General features: G+C 39.8%; 1 protein-coding gene and 3 long non-coding RNA genes across 4 annotated transcripts in view; 1 reads left to right on the top strand and 3 right to left on the bottom strand.

Annotated features, from left to right (window-relative positions):
* The window catches only part of LOC146507185 (uncharacterized), a 144,708-nt gene extending 141,364 nt beyond the window's left edge, over positions 1 to 3,344 (bottom strand). The window contains exon 1 of the long non-coding RNA XR_014877241.1: positions 3,015 to 3,344. This is a non-coding gene — a long non-coding RNA (uncharacterized LOC146507185). The remainder of the gene's footprint in view (positions 1 to 3,014) is intronic.
* LOC146507181 (uncharacterized) overlaps positions 1 to 15,379 on the bottom strand; it is a 224,311-nt gene that overhangs the window by 158,352 nt on the left and 50,580 nt on the right. The gene's annotated exons all lie outside the window — the stretch shown is intronic.
* The window catches only part of LOC146507183 (uncharacterized), a 26,919-nt gene continuing 18,822 nt past the window's right edge, over positions 7,283 to 15,379 (bottom strand). Inside the window, exon 2 of the mRNA XM_085180621.1 lies at positions 7,283 to 10,514. The gene's annotated coding sequence lies outside the window, so the exon portion shown is untranslated. The remainder of the gene's footprint in view (positions 10,515 to 15,379) is intronic.
* Positions 10,532 to 15,202, top strand: LOC146507184 (uncharacterized). The gene is made up of 2 exons (XR_014877244.1): positions 10,532 to 13,509; positions 13,999 to 15,202. It is a non-coding gene; the product is annotated as an uncharacterized LOC146507184 (long non-coding RNA).

Genomic DNA, 15,379 nt, shown 5'->3' with positions numbered 1-15,379 from the left:
AATATCTTAGAGGAAACATAATACTTGGCAGAAATACAATAGCATAGCAGAACTTGGCAGAAATATTGTAACTTACCAGAAACATGATAACTTCTCAAATATACAAGAATTTAGGAGAAATAGTATAAGATAACAGAAAGAATACATTTAGCCAAAAATACTTAAACATTACGGAAACACTATGATTTAGAAAAATAGTACAACATAGCAGAAATACTGTGATTTACCAGAGACACTGTGATGAACTATGAATATTGTAATTTTAAATTAATACTATGTTTCAGCACAAATACTCTGGTTTAGCACAAATATTATAACATAGCAGAAATACAATTATATAGCAGAAATGCTATATTTAGAAAGAAAAATATAATATAGAATAGAATAGAATAGAATTCAACTTTATTGTCATTGCACATGCACAGGTACAGGGCAACGAAATGCAGTTTGCATCCATCCAGAAGTGCTTTAGTGATATAGATATATTACAATATATATTAGAAATAATATAGATATGTAAGTATGTTACAGAAATGGGTCTATTATGGTATGTTATAATGTACACGGTATGAAGTATGTTATGAATATTCTATAACTATAAGTATGTACAGGCTGTAGTGAGTACAAGCTATGTACAGGCTATGAACAGGATATAAATATGAAATAAAAAAAAACTATACAGAAATCTGAGATATACAGTTATACAGAAATGTGAACTATGCAAGTTATAAACAGTTGTAGGATTAAAAATTATCGTATGATTATTTACACAGAACTATACAGTAGTGCAGTTAAGATAAGTGAGATATGTGGATAATTTCTACAGAGGTATATAAAGTGCTAGTGATTGTGAATGGTGGTTCAGTCCATGTTATTATTGTGTGTTTGAGGGTACGGTTGTCCATTGTGTGTGTGTGTAGGTGGTTGTGGGTGTGTGTATGTCCAGTCCATGAGTTTAACGTGGGTCAGATGTCAGGAGGCAGAGTTCAGGAGTCTGACAGCTGTGGGGAAGAAGCTGTTCCGGTACCTGGTGGTCTTAGTCCGGAGGCTCCTGTAGCGCCTCCTAGAGGGCAGGAGGGTGAAGAGTCTATGTGATGGGTGACTGGGGTCTTTGATGATTTTCCCAGCCCTTTTCAGACACCGCTTCCTGTATATGTCTTTTATGGCAGGAAGTGGTGCTCCGGCGATGCACTGGGCAGTTTTCACGACCCTCTGCAATGCCTTCTGGTCCGAGGCAGAGCAGTTCCCATACCAGACTGTTATACAGTTGGTCAGGATGCTCTCGATGGTACAGCGATAGAAGTTCACCAGGATGTCTGAGGACAGGTGGTTTTTCCTCAGAGTCCTCAAGAAGAAGAGGCGCTGGTGAGCCTTCTTGACCAGCTTGGAGCAGTTGGTCGTCCAGATGAGATCCTCGGAGATGTGGACTCCCAGGAACTTGAAGCTGCTCACACGCTCCACAGCCGTCCCCTTAATGTGGATGGGTGGATGTGGGTCAGCATTCCTCCTGTAGTCCACGATGAGCTCCTTGGTCTTCTCTGTGTTAAGCAGCAGGTTGTTTCTGTCGCACCACTCAGCCAGACGATCCACCTCCTCCCTGTAGGCGGCCTCATCGTTGTCACTGATGAGGCCAATCACCGTGGTGTCATCTGCAAACTTAATGATGGTGTTGGAACCATCAGCAGGTCTGCAGTCGTGGGTGAAGAGGGAGTAGAGGAAAGGGCTCATCACACAGCCTTGTGGTACACCGGTGTTCATTGTGATTGTAGATGAGCAGTGGTTATCCAGCCGGACATGTTGGGGGCGGTTGGTCAGGAAGTCCAGTAACCATTTGCAGATGAGGGAACTGATGCCCAGGTCTGTCAGTTTTCTGATGAGTTGTGAGGGGTGGATTGTATTGAATGCTGAACTGAAGTCTATAAACAGCATTCTGGCGTATGTGTTGTTGTTTTCCAGGTGTGAGAGGACAGAGTGCAGTGCGATGGAGACTGCATCCTCTGTGCTCCTGTTCTGGCGGTATGCGAATTGGTGGGGGTCCAGGGTGGGGGGAGACAGGATTTGAAGTGTGCTAGGACCAGCTGCTCTAAGCACTTAGTGATGATGGGGGTGAGTGCTACTGGGCGGTAGTCATTGAGGCAAGATGGGTTGGAGTTTTTGGGTATCGGGACGATGGAGGTGGATTTGAAGCAGGCCGGTACCACAGCGTAGGCCAAGGACAGGTTGAATATGTCTGTGAGCACTCCTGCAAGCTCCCCAGAACACGCTCTGAGAACACGCCCGGGGATGCCATCAGGACCTGCAGCCTTGTGGACATTGATCCTGCTCAGCACCGCTCCTACATCGGTTGGGGAGAGAGTCAGAGGTTGGTGGTCTGGCGTCATGTCTGTTTTGGTTGTGGTTGTTGGATTCCCTCGCTCAAAACGAGCATAAAAGTTGTTGAGCTCGTTGAGGAAGGAGACATCAGAGGATGCGGGGGAGGGTTTGGTGGTCCTGTAGTCTGTAATGGTCTGGAGTCCTTGCCACATGCGTCGGGGGTTGGAGTTGGAGAAGTGTTCTTCTACCTTCTTTTTGTAGTGGTGTTTGGCTTTTTTGATGCCCTTCTTTAGATTAGCCCTGGCTGTACTGTAGGCGTGTGCATCTCCTGACCTAAAGGCAGTGTTGCGGGCCTTCAGGAGGAGACGAACATCCCGGTTCATCCAAGGCTTCTGGTTGGGGTACATGGTGATCCGTTTCTGGGTGGTGACACTGTCTGTGGTTTCGGAGATGTAATCCAGTACAGATGAGGCGTACTGGTCCAGGTCTGTGTGGATGAACATATTCCAGTCTGTGTTTTTAAATCTGTCCTGGAGCACTGCGTCTGTCCCCTCTGGCCACACTTTAATTGTCCTCACAGCAGGTTTCACACGTTGGATGAGTGGTGAGTACCGAGGTGTGAGGAACAGGGAGAGATGGTCCGATTGTCCAATGTGGGGGAGGGGTGTTGCTTTGTAGGCTCCAGCCAGGTTGGAATACACATGGTCTAAAGTCTTGTCTCCTCTGGTGTGGCAGGAGACATGTTGGTGGAATCTGGGGAGGACTGTCTTTAAGTTGGTGTGGTTGAAGTCGCCAGCAACAATAAAAGCAGCCTCGGGGTGTTTATTCTGGTGTTTGTTAATGGCTGCAGAAAGTTCTTTCATGGCCAACCTAGCATTAGCGTCGGGGGGTATATACACTGCAGTGAGTATGATCGAAGTGAGTTCTCTGGGGAGATAATAAGGTCTGCATTTGACCATTAAAAACTCCGCATTAGGTGAGCAGTGACTCTCAGTAGTAGTGGAGTTCATGCACCAAGCATTGTTAATATAAATGCAAAAAGCTAGCAGATGACTCCGGTCTTGCCGCCACACACACCGAGCCGACAGGCTCGGTGTGTGTGGCGTCCTGCTAACTCGATAGCATTGTCCGGGCAGCTGTTGTTCAACCATGTTTCGGTGAAAAACATGACATTTGAGTCCATAATCCGTCTGTTGTTAGTGATGGAGAGCCGTATCTCATCCATTTTGTTTGCCAGAGAAAGGACATTGGCGAGGAAAATACTGGGTAAAGGCAGCCGGTGTGGTGTTAGCTTTAGCTTAGCCCGTAGCCCTCCGCGCCTACCTCGCCTTTGTTTATGATCTTGGCGCCGTCTGCGTGCACTTCCGCCCGGCTGGGGAGAGTGGGCAGCCTCCGGTGTTCTGGAGATCTCTGGGATGAGTCGGAGATAGGCGATAAAACTGTTGGAGTTATGAGTCCAGATGTCCAGAACCTCTTGTCTGCTGTAGGTCAGCAACGCACAGCAATTCTGGATGAATAATGCGGTCAAAAGTAGATAAAAAAACGCTAAATAGCAGATTCTGGAGAGACACTGAGCCTCGCGTTGTTCATGCGCCGCCATCTTGGTTCTTGGAATATAGTATAGTAGAAATACTATGATTTAGCAGAAATACTGTAATCAGCACATATACTGTAACATGACAGAAATTCCTCCACTTAGTAGTAATACTATAACATAACACAAATGTTATGATTTGGCACAAAAACCATGATTTGGCAAAAATACTATGATTGAGCAGAAGTACTATGATTGAGCAGAAGTACTAAGATGTAGTAAAAGTACTTTGATTTAACAGAAATACAATTATGGAGGAGTAATACTTTAAAATGGGAGAAATATTGATACACACACACATACACAGAGCCTAAAGGGAACAGTATTTGTGCCATGGAGTGTTAACAAGAATGTGAGGTCCATATTAGAAAAGCTGGTAAAATGATAAAAGTTTGCAGAATTGTAATAAATGATGAATATGAATTACTGGTCTGTGATAGTGTATTAATTTGTAGGGAAAAAAACATGTTGACCAAGGTGGGATTGAACCCACGACCTTTGAGTTCCAGAACCGTGTCATTACCAACTGCGCCACTGGGAAAGAGAGTGGGCGCCTGGAAAACAGGGTGATGAGCAGTCAGAATTAGACCGCGGTAAGAGGCGAAAAACGCCGTTTTTTGGAGTTACAAAACGTCGCGTAACTCAAAAACTAGGTGGATTAGAAGCATAATTCTTGTACTGGGTGAATCAGCGGACTTTGGTGTACTTTGACTGCGATTTTCATTGCTCTTTGTACAACCGTCGCGGAGATATGACGAGAGAAGAAACGGCAGACCTCAGATATGATTGGCTGGCTGGGAAGCCGTGCAGGCCCTGATTTGTAAATTTGAATGTCTCAGTTCTCACAGAGGATTGGCTGCCTGGGGACCTGGCAGTAATATATAGAAATAGTATGATTAAGCATAAATACTACATTTAGTAGAAATACTATGTTTTATCACAAATACTATAAAAAGCAGAAATACTTTAATTTAGCAGAAATACTATATTAAGCACAAATACTATAAAAAGCAGAAATACTATGAAAAGCAGAAATACTATAATTTAGCAGAAATACTATATTAAGCAGAAATACTATAAAAAGCAGAAATCCTATAAAAAGCAGAAGTACTATAATTTAGCAGAAATACTATATTAAGCACAAATACTATAAAAAGCAGAAATCCTATAAGAAGCACAAATACTATAAAAAGCAGAAATACTATAAAAAGCAGAAATATTATAATTTAGCAGAAATATTATACTAAGCACAAATACTATAATTTAGCAGAAATACTGTATTAAGCAGAAATACTATATTAAGCACAAATATTATAAAAAGCAGAAATACTATATTAAGCACAAATCCTATATTAAAAGGCTTTCTCTCTCTCTCTCTCCCTCTCTCTCTCTCTGTCTCACACACACACACACACACACACACAGAGGGAGACAGAAGCAACTTTGTAGGTCAGTCAAGCAGCCTGGGAGCTGCTGAATTTGAATCCACCAATCAGAGAGGCTGTGTACTTTTTCCCGCCAAAACAGGTGCAGCCGTTTTTACACACACAGCAGAGAGACAGGATTTTTGCAGTTTATTTCTCATAGTGAGGACTACCCTCCAAACAAATGGCCATAATTTCCTAACCGTAGGGGCTAGAACGGTCATTCTTACACCGTTTTGTTCAGAAGAGATGGGGAAATCTTCAAGTGTTGACAATTTATCATTAAAATATGAATTATTAAAGATATTTGACTTGTAATGCACCATAACTGAGTAGAGTCAAGCGAAAACTGCCTTGACTTGCCATCAAACAACGCTTTCTAACTCTAGATCTATTTGGAGTATCGATATCATTCTTTCACCGTAAGAGACAGCAGGCTTTGGTGAACAGTCATGGAAATTTTCAGGTCTTTGTGGAAATCCATTAAAAAGATATGACGAGAGAAAAAAGTGGTACATTTCCAGAGTTTGAAAGCTGAAGAAATCTGAGCGAAGGACGAATTTCCTACCCTCAAACAAACGTAATTCATGGCCAAATGGTAATAGGTGAGAAAATAATTCTTGAATTGTAAGCGTCAGGAGTGTCTGAAGATATATCGGGACAAGCCTCATGTCTTAACATGTCTCATGTCTGTAGTTTTCTCTGGTCCCCTCCCCAATCAGACCAGGAGTGACATGTTTAGCCGCATGTTCTCCTTAAATTGCTGGCTGTCTGAGTGGTGTCCCAGAAACGATGTGGGCTTCATAGATAATTGGCAAACCTTCTGGAGGAAACCTGGTCTTGTTAGGAGAGATGGCATCCATCCCACTTTGGATGGAGCAGCTCTCATTTCTAGAAATATCGACAAATTTATTAAACCCCTCAAAACATGACTATCCAGAGTTGGGACCAGGAAGCAGAGTTGCAGTCTTACACGCCTCTCTGCAGCTTCTCTCCTCCTGCTACCCCCCCAAAAACCCATCTCCATAGAGACTGTGTCTGCTTCCAAAAAGACAAAAAACAAACTAAAAACCAGCAACAAACAACTTAAACAATCACAAAGAAAGAACAATACAGTATCCACATCTGAACCAAAGAGTAAAACAGTGAAATGTGGATTATTAAATATTAGGTCTCTCTCCTCCAAGTCTCTGTTAGTACATGACTTAATAATTGATCAACAAATTGATTTACTCTGCCTTACAGAAACCTGGTTGCAGCAGGATGATTATGTTAGTTTAAATGAATCAACACCCCCGAGTCATTCTAACTACCAGAAATCTCGAAGCACAGGTCGAGGGGGTGGTGTGGCAGCAATTTTTCACACCAGTCTATTAATTAATGAAAGACCAAGACAGACTTTTAATTCATTTGAAAGCCTGATGCTTAGCATTGTCCACCCCAGCTGTGAAACTCAGAAACCAGTCTTACTTGTTATCATCTATCGTCCACCTGGGCCTTACACAGAGTTTCTGTCTGATTTCTCAGACTTTATATCTAATTTAGTTCTGAGCTCAGATAAAATAATTATTGTGGGTGATTTTAACATCCATGTAGATGCTAAAAATGACAGCCTCAACATGGCATTTAATCTGTTGTTAGACTCAATTGGTTTCTCTCAAAATGTAAAAGAACCCACCCACCACTTTAATCACACTCTAGATCTTGTTTTAACATATGGCATAGAAACTGAACATTTAACAGTGTTTCCTGAAAACCCTCTCCTGTCTGATCATTTCTTGATAACATTTACATTTACAATAATTGATTACGCAGCAGTGGAGAGTGGACTTTATCAAAGTAGATGTCTTTCTGAAAGCGCTGTAACTAAGTTTAACAATATAATCCAGCCACTGTTATCATCGTCAATGCCCTGTACCAACACAGAGCAGAGCAGCTATCTGAACGCTACCCCAACAGAGGTCGATTATCTTGTTAATAATTTCACCTCCTCACTACGTACGACTCTGGATACTGTAGCTCCAGTGAAAACTAAGGTCTCTAATCAGAAGTACCTGACCCCGTGGTATAATTCTCAAACACGTACCCTAAAGCAGATGACTCGTAATCTGGAGAGGAAATGGCGTGTCACAAATTTAGAGGATCATCATTTAGCCTGGAGAAATAGTTTGTTGCTTTATAAGAAAGCCCTCCGCAAAGCCAGAACAGCTTACTACTCATCACTGATTGAAGAAAATAAGAACAACCCCAGGTTTCTCTTCAGCACTGTAGCCAGGCTGACAAAAAGTCAGAGCTCTGTTGAGCCAACCATCCCTTTAACGTTAACTAGTGATGACTTCATGAACTTCTTCACAAATAAAATTTTTATCATTAGAGAAAAAATTACCAATAATCATCCCACAGATGTAATATTATCTACAGCTACTCTTAGTTTCATTGATGTTAAGTTAGACTCTTTTTTTTCCAATCGATCTTTCTGAGTTAACTTCAATAATTACTTCCTCCAAACCATCAACGTGTCTTTTAGACCCCATTCCTACAAAACTGCTCAAAGAAGTCCTGCCATTGATTAATTCTTCGATCTTATATATGATCAACCTATCTCTAATAATCGGCTATGTACCACAGGCCTTCAAGGTGGCTGCAGTTAAACCTTTACTCAAAAAGCCATCTCTAGACCCAGCAGTCTTAGCTAATTATAGGCCAATCTCCAACCTTCCTTTCATATCAAAAATCCTTGAAAGAGTAGTTGTCAAACAGCTAACAGATCATCTGCAGAGGAATGGTTTATTTGAAGAGTTTCAGTCAGGTTTCAGAGTTCATCACAGCACAGAAACAGCTTTATTGAAGGTTACAAATGATCTTCTTATGGCCTCTGACAGTGGACTCATCTCTGTGCTTGTCCTTCTTGACCTTAGTGCAGCATTCGATACTGTTGACCATAATATTCTATTAGAGCGATTAGAACATGCTGTAGGTATTACAGGTATTGCACTGCAGTGGTTTGTATCATATCTATCTAATAGACTCCAATTTGTGCATGTAAATGGAGAGTCCTCTTCACACACTGAGGTTAATTATGGAGTTCCACAGGGTTCGGTGCTAGGACCAATTCTGTTTACATTATACATGCTTCCCCTAGGCAGCATCATTAGAAGACATAGCATACATTTTCACTGCTATGCAGATGACACCCAGCTCTATCTGTCCATGAAGCCAGATAACACACACCAATTAGTTAAACTGCAGGAATGTCTCAAAGACATAAAGACTTGGATGGCCACTAACTTTCTGCTTCTTAACTCAGATAAAACTGAGGTCATTGTACTCGGCGCTGAAAAGCTTAGAAATATGGTATCTAACCAGATTCTTACTCTGGATGGCATTACCTTGGCCTCCAGTAACACTGTGAGGAACCTTGGAGTCATTTTTGACCAGGATATGTCCTTCAACGCACATATTAAACAAATATGTAAGACTGCGTTCTTCCATTTGCGCAACATCTCTAAAATTAGAAATATCCTGTCTCAGAGTGACGCTGAAAAACTAGTTCATGCATTTATTACTTCCAGGCTAGACTACTGCAATTCATTATTATCAGGATGTCCAAAAAACTCACTGAAAAGCCTTCAGTTAATCCAAAATGCTGCAGCAAGAGTACTGACAGGGACTAGAAGGAGAGAGCATATTTCTCCTGTTTTGGCTTCCCTTCATTGGCTTCCTGTTAAATCCAGAATTGAATTCAAAATCCTGCTCCTCACATACAAGGTCTTAAATAATCAGGCCCCATCTTATCTTAATGACCTTGTAGTACCATATCACCCTATTAGAGCACTTCGCTCCCGCTCTGCAGGCCTACTTGTTGTTCCTAGAGTATTTAAAAGTAGAATGGGAGGGAGAGCCTTCAGTTTTCAGGCCCCTCTTCTGTGGAACCAGCTTCCAGTTTGGATTCAGGAGACAGACACTATCTCTACTTTTAAGATTAGGCTTAAAACCTTCCTTTTTGCTAAAGCATATAGTTAGGGCTGGACCAGGTGACCCTGAATCCTCCCTTAGTTATGCTGCAATAGATGTAGGCTGCCGGGGGATTTCCATGATGCATTGAGTTTTTCCTTTCCAGTCACCTTTCTCACTCACTATGTATTAACAGACCTCTCTGTATTGAATCGTATCTGTTATTAATCTCTGTCTCTCTTCCACAGCATGTCTTTATCCTGTCTTCCTTCTCTCACCCCAACCGGTCGCAGCAGATGGCCGCCCCTCCCTGAGCCTGGTTCTGCCGGAGGTTTCTTCCTGTTAAAAGGGAGTTTTTCCTTCCCACTGTCGCCAAAGTGCTTGCTCATAGGGGGTCATATGATTGTTGGGCTTTTCTCTGTATCTATGAAGCGCCTTGAGGCGACATTTGTTGTGATTTGGCGCTATATAAATAAAATTGAATTGAATTGAATTGAATTAACGTCGCTTCGTTAAGGAGATATGACGATTCGAATATGCCTCTCATTACAGAAATCAAGCGGTGATTTTGAACAAACTCTCCATTGACTTTCTATGGAGAGTTTTCCGACTTTGTGTTGGTCTGAGGAGATTTGCCAAAATTCTATAAATCCCACAACAATGACAGTGACATTTTCTGAAAGCCAGCAAAAATACCTACGTTTTGATGTATAATTTGTGGAAGTTGAGTGAAAATTGAGCAAGTAGCAAGAAGTTGTTCGGACATGAAGAGAAGACTGCGAAACTTAAAGTGGCTCACTTAGAACCAACTGCAGAGCAACCATAACAACCCATGTATTTTGTGAAAAATCACAATTTTGCAACTCAAAACTTTAAGAGGGATAAAAATAAAACGGTAAAAGATTTGAAAAAGCTGAATCATACATTAATAGCCCAATAATTTGTGAACATTTTAAAGTTTAAATGGTTGTTCTAGGCGAAAGTATGAGGAAGTAGTTAAGTTTCAAAAAAGAGCAAGTTTTAGCAGAATTTTGGAAGTTTTCCATTCATTTCAATGGGACAAATTAAAGGAAAAAAGCTTAATATTTTAAAAAGTATAATAGCAAAAAATAGCAAAAGTCATAGCGATCATTAGCAGAAATAGCAGAATAGTTCAAAATTTGAACAGTGAAAATCGGCTGAAAATTGTGGAAGTAGTTAAGTGCCAAAAAAAGTACAAAAAGTGGCAACTAGAATAATTGCTCTTTGTACAACCGTCGCTGAGATATAACGAGAGAAGAAACGGCAGACCTCAGATATGATTGGCTGGCTAGGAAGCCGTGCAGGCCCTGATGTGTAAATCTCAGGGCTAAGTGTCTCAGTCCTCACAGAGGATTGGCTGCCTGGGGACCTGGCAGTAATATATAGAAATAGTATGATTAAGCATAAATACTACATTTAGTAGAAATACTATGTTTTAACACAAATACTATAAAAAGCAGAAATCCTATAAAAAGCAGAAATACTATAATTTAGCAGAAATACTATATTAAGCACAAATACTGTATTAAGCACAAATCCTATAAAAAGCAGAAATCCTATAAAAAGCAGAAATACTATAATTTAGCAGAAATACTAAATTAAGCACAAATCCTACAAAAAGCAGAAATAATATAAAAAGCAGAAATACTATAAAAAGCACAAATACTATAAAAACCAGAAACTCATAATTTAGCAGAAATACTATATTAAGCAGAAATACTATATTAAGCAGAAATACTATATTAAGCTCAAATACTATATTATATAATACACACAAAGCGAGAGAAGCAAGTTTCTAGGTCAGTCAAGCTGCCTGGGAGCTGCTAAATTTGAATCCACCAATCAAAGAGGCTGTGTACTTTTTCCCGCCAAAACAGGTGCAGCTGTTTTTACACACGCAGCAGAGAGACAGGATTTTTGCAGTCTATTTCTCATAGTGAGGACTAAACTCAAACAAATGACCATAATTTCCTAACCGTAGGGGCTAGAACGGTCATTCTTACACCGTTTTGTTCAGAAGAGATGGGGGAATCTTCAAGTGTTGACAATATATCATTAAAATATGAATTATTAAAGATATTTGACTTCTAATGCACCATAACTGAGTAGAGGCGAAGCGAATACTGCCTTGACTTCCCCTCAAACAACACTTTCTAACTCTAAATCTATTTGGAGTATCGATATCATTCTTTCACCGTAAGAGACAGCAGGCTTTGGTGAACAGTCATGGAAATTTTCAGGTCTTTGTGGAAATCCATCAAAAAGATATGACGAGAGAAAAAAGTGGTTCATTTCCAGAGTTTGAAATCTGAAGAAATCTGAGCGAAGGACGAATTTCCTACCCTCAAACAAGTCTAACTCATCTCAGAACGGTAATAGGTGAGAAGGAATTTCTTGAATTGTGAGCGTCAGGAGAGTCTGAAGATATATTGGCACAAGCCTCATGTCTTAACTTCGCTTCGTTAAGGAGATATGGCGATTCGAATATGCCTCTCATTAGAGAAATCCAGCGGTGATTTTGAACAAACTCTCCATTGACTTTCTATGGAGAGTTTTCAGAGTTTGTGTTGGTCTGAGGAGATTTGCCAAAATTCTATAAATTCCACAACAATGATAGTGACATTTTCTGAAAGCCAGCAAAAATACCTACATTTTGATGTATAATTTGTGGGAGTTGAGTGAAAATTGAGCAAGTAGCAAGAAGTTGTTTGGACATGAAGAGAAAATTGCCAAAGGTACAGTGGCTCACTTAGAACCAACTGCATAGATACCATAACAACGCATGTATTTTGTGAAAAATCACAAAGATGAAACTCAAAACTTGAAGAGGGATAAGATGAAAATGGTAACAGATATGAAAAAGCTGAATCATACATGAATAGCCCAATAATTTGTGAACATTTTAAAGTTTGAATGGTTGTTCTAGGTGAAAGTATGAGGAAGTAGTTAAGTTTCAAAAACAAGCAAGTTTTAGCAGAATTGCGGAAGTTTTCCATTCATTTTAATGGGACAAATTAAAGGAAAAAAGCTTAATATTTTAAAAAGTATAATAGCAAAAAATAGCAAAAGTCATAGCCCACATTAGCAGAAATAGCAGAATAGTTTAAAATTTGAATGGTGAAAATCGGCTGAAAATTGTGGAAGTAGTTAAGTGACAAAAAACGTACGGAAGCAACTAGAATAATAATAATAATAAAGAATAAAGAGAAACAGGAAAACAATAGTGTGGATGCCTTAAAGCATCCACACAACTAGAAAGTGCATTTTCTGAAGAAACTGCAGTGTGAATGCTTGAATCTGAATGTATGCACTGAAATGAATTAATTGCTGAATTTTAAATTAAAAAGTTTGAATGAAATAAAAAACAAAACAAAAAACAGAATTTAACCTGAAAACCAAAGTGCTGAACTGCTAAAAGCTGACATTTACACAGAAGAAGTTGGAAAATAGCTGAAAATGTTTTAAATGTAAATTAGAAAAACCTAAGTCATGAGAAAAAAAATTTAGAGTCAGAAAACATCTGAATGAATATTAAAAGTTCATACTCTTTGAATCACTGAATGACTAAAATATGATCCCTCCAATTGGATCCACACAGTTTAAAATTTTTAAATGTTTGAGCTTTGAAAGACACAGTGTTGGAAAGAGAACAACGATGGCAACGTTTTGAGGGTAAAATGATGGCTGTAGAGCAAACACTGTGGACACAGCAGCAGTTGAAAGAGAAGTGTTTAAGATGAATCTTGGCAGAGTGGCAGGCAGAGATCGTTAGGCAGGCAGGTGTGACAAGCACACAGACATGCGCCTCACTTTTGCTGCTTAAAATGAACAGAAAAGTCAGCCCAAAACAAATCGTTCCCAAATGAAAAGTACAGGTCGTATCGATAAAATTCTTTCACCGTGAGCGGCAGCAATGTCTGGTCTACTGAATTCTCAGTTTTCATGCCTGTGGAGTTTATTACATTGACGTGGTGACAGTGTAAAGACACCATGCTCTTCTGATTTTCAAACGAACCTTCTGAGCCATTTTAACATTAGAGTCTATGGAAGAGTTGGAGGGAGGAGGCTGTGCATCGGTGACATTTATGAAAGAACCATAACACCTATTACTATAATAAACACATTGGATGAAAGAGGACAGCGATGGCTACATTTTGAGGGTAAAATCATACCTGTAGAGCAAACGCTGTGGACACAGCAGCAGTTGAAAGAGAAGTGTTTAAGATGAATCTTGGAAGAGTGGCAGGCAGAGCTCGTTAGGCAGGCAGGTGTGACACGCACACAGACATGCGCCCCACTTTTGCTGCTTAAAATGAACAGAAAAGTCAGCCCGAAACAAATCGTTCCCAAATGAAAAGTACAGGTCGTATTGACAAAATTCTTTCACCGTGAGTGGCAGCAATGTCTGGTCTACTGAATTCTCAGTTTTCATGCCTGTGGAGTTTATTATATGGACGTGGTGACAGTGGAAAGACACCATGCTCTTCTGATTTTCAAATGAACCTTCTGAGCCATTTTAACATTAGAGTCTATGGAAGAGTTGGAGGGAGGAGGCTGTGCATCGGTGACATTTATGAAAGAACCATAACACCTATTACTATAATAAACACATTGGATGAAAGAGGACAGCGATGGCTACGTTTTGAGGGTAAAATCATACCTGTAGAGCAAACGCTGCGGACACAGCAGCAGTTTTTAAAAAAGATTTTAAGATTAATTTTTTTGCTCCTCTCACTCTAGCAGTTGAGCTGTCTCACTCTAGCGCCAACATTCCGTCCCATACACACCCATTATAAACTCTGAAACGGGTGAAAAAACATCATGAAACTTAAACTGGAACTGAAGAAAAAGTATAATAGATATTGAAAAGATAAATACAAGTTGAATAGTTGAATGTCTTGTCTTCGTTTTAAAGTTTGAATGGTGGCTCTATGTCAACGTATGTGGAAGTAGTAAGAGTTTAAAAATGAGTAAGTTGAATGAGGATTTGAAGGGTCTCCCCATTGAAATACATGGGAAATTTTTGTTGAAAAAAGTTGAATAAAATTAAAAATATAAATGTTAAAAATGAGAAAAATAGAAGCAGTCATGTCCAAAAGAAGAGGAATCTAACGGTGTTTGAATGGTTTTTCTAAGTTGAACGGTTTTGAAGGAGTAGGAGTACAAAAAACGTACGGAATAGATAAAATATAATAACTAGAAAGTGCATTTTCTGAAGAAACTGCAGTGTGAATGCTTGAATCTGAATGTATGCACTGAAATAAATTGATTGCTGAATTTTAAGTTAAAAATGTTGAATGAGATGAAAAATACAGAAATTTTCGCCTGAAAACAAAAGTGCTGAACTGCTAAAAGCTGACATCCACACAGAAGTAGTTGGAAAATAGCTGAAAATGTTTTAAATGTAAATTAGAAAAACCTAAGTAATGAGAAAAAAAATTTAGAGTCAGAAAACATCTGAATGAATATTAAAAGTTCATATTCTTTGAATCACTGAATGACTTAAATGTGATCCCTCCACTTGGATCCACACAGTTTAAAAAGTTTACATCTCTGAGCTTTCAAAGACACGGTGTTGGAAAGAGAAGAATGATGGCTACGTTTTGAGGGTAAAATGATGGCTGTAGAGCAAACACTGTGGACACAGAAGTCGTTCAAAGAGAAGTGTTTAAGATGAATCTTGGCAGAGTGAGACAGAGCTCGTTAGGCAGGCAGGTGTGAGCCTAGTTGCTGTAGTGACTTCACCCAATGGCTCCATACACAGGCATACAGACATGCACCTCACTTTTGATGCTTAAAATGAACAGAAAAGTCAGCCCCAAACAAATTCTTCCCAAATGAAAAGTACACGTTGTATCGACAAAATTCTTTCACCGTAAGCACCAGCAATGTCTAGTCTACATAATTCTCAGTTTTCATGGCTGTGGAGTTTATTATATGGACGTGGTGACAGTGTAAAGACAGCCTGTACTTCTGATTTTCAAACGAACTTTCTTAGCCATTTTAACATTAGAGTCTATGGAAGAGTTGGAGGGAGGAGGCTGTGCATCGCTGACATTTATGAAAGAACCAT

This window comes from Neolamprologus multifasciatus, chromosome 12 (assembly GCF_963576455.1).
Source record: "Neolamprologus multifasciatus chromosome 12, fNeoMul1.2, whole genome shotgun sequence".
NCBI lineage: Eukaryota > Metazoa > Chordata > Actinopteri > Cichliformes > Cichlidae > Neolamprologus > Neolamprologus multifasciatus.
Note: the sequence above shows the minus strand (reverse complement) of the source record. Positions and strands in the feature narration are given on the sequence as shown.